This window comes from Sinocyclocheilus anshuiensis, unplaced genomic scaffold (assembly GCF_001515605.1).
Source record: "Sinocyclocheilus anshuiensis isolate Anshui unplaced genomic scaffold, SAMN03320099.WGS_v1.1 scaffold182, whole genome shotgun sequence".
In the NCBI taxonomy this organism is placed as follows: Eukaryota; Metazoa; Chordata; class Actinopteri; order Cypriniformes; family Cyprinidae; genus Sinocyclocheilus; species Sinocyclocheilus anshuiensis.
Genome location: NW_015547632.1, coordinates 64,276 through 66,260, shown reverse-complemented (window position 1 = coordinate 66,260; position 1,985 = coordinate 64,276).

Here is a 1,985-nt window from a genome sequence, read left to right as displayed (position 1 = left end):
TATAAAATATAGTGCAATCAGTTCGGACATCGCACAGTGCTCATTCAATAAATGCACAGCTAAACAGATGAGTTCTGAGTTAAATGTTAAATGTGACTAATGTTTTAGCAAATCCGATCTCTTCTGGAAGCTGATTCCAACTGCGGGATAGCTAAAAGCTAAACATATGAGTTCTGAGTCTAGATTTAAATGTGACTAATGTTTTAGCAAATCCGATGGAAGCTGAAAGCTGATTCCAACTGCGGGCGGCAAAATAGCTAAAAGCAGATTCTTAATTAAAAGAGTTAAGAATAGAAAATGGTTATACATAAAATACAGTGCAACCAGTTCGGACGTAGCACAGTGCTAATTCAGTAAATGCACAGCTAAACAGAAAAAAATTACTCTGACTCCAGAATCACACCAAGATTCTTGACTTGTTTTTAGTTGTTTGACCCCTAGAGTCAAGGTATGCATTCACCTTGAGAACTTCATCTTTGTTTCCAAATGCAATGACTTCAGTTTTCTCTTTGTTTAACTGAAGAAAATTTTGGCACATCCAACCGTTAATTTCATCAGTGCATTGGCAGAGGAAGTCAATGGGGCTGTAGTCATTTGGTGCCAGTTTTCTAGTCTCTCTAGTAGTATGTTATGATCGACAGTGTCAAACGCAGCACTGAGATCTAGAAGTACCAGCACTGATATTTTGCCAGAATCAGAATTTAAGTGAATATCATTTATTATCTTAAAGGGTTAGTTCACCCAAACATTTAAATTAACCCATAAATTACTCACCCTGAAGTCATCCTAGGTGTATATGACTTGTCTCTGTGCTGTGATGCGGTCGGAAACCAGATTGAAAATTGTCCAGGTATCCATTTGAGTTTAAGTATTTGTTCAGCTGATTTAAAACTACCTTTTCAATAATCTTGCCTATAAAAGGAAGATTTGATATTGGTCTCTAATTGCTCAAAATGGTGTTATCAAGATTGCTCTTTTCCAGAAGGGGCCTAACAACTGCAGTATTCAAGAAGTTTAGAAAAGTTCCAGAAATAAGTGAGGTGTTCACCACTTCTAAGAGATCTGTTTCTAAACAGTTAAGCAACCTTTTGAAAAAAGATGTAATCTATCTGACCTCTGCATAACTTGAGGATGTGCTAATCGCCTTCCTGATATTAGTGATCTTCTTAGAAAAGAAGGAAGCAAACTCATTGCATTGCTGTCAGAGAGCATTTCACTGGGAATTTGACTTGAGGGGTTTGTCTCTCAAAAGTAGCAAAAATAGTGCGAGTGTTGTTTAAGTTACTGTTTATAAGGTTTGAGGAGAAACTCTGTCTAGCTGTGGCTAGTTCCATATTGAAAGCATGAAGGCTGTCTTTATATATGCTATAGTGAATTTCAAGTTTCGTCTTCTGTCACATCCACTCTTGCCTATGGATGCTTGCAGCTTTTCTGCATTATCTTTTCATACTCTATACTGCTGTTGATTTTCTCCAAGCTGATTTTTGTCTGCCAGTCTTCTTGCTGACTTTCACAGGAGCAATATCATCAATAACATTCTTAATTCTAGTGTTAAAGGCAGTTCATCATTGAATTCAGTGATGTGATCATTCAGCTCAGTTCAGTATACATAGTATCTGTGTAATCAAGTCGACGATGTTGCTGGATATTAAGTGTCCCCAACTAAGCAAGCCAGAGGCGACAGCGGCAAGGAACCAAAACTCCATCGGTGACAGAATGGAGAAAAAAAACCTTGGGAGAAACAAGGCTCAGTCGGGGTGCCAGTTCTCCTCTGGCCAGACGAAACCAGCAGTTCAATTCCAGGCTGCAGCAAAGTCACATTGTGCAGAGGACACAACTGGTCCCTGTTGTCTTGTCCTGGTGGCCTTTTAGGAGACAAGGTCTTCACTGGGGATCTGTCTCTGGGGCTCATCTAGTTGTCCTGATCTCCGCTGACATTCAGGGCTGTAGAGGTCCTCTCTAGCTGCTGATCCACCATCTGGGCT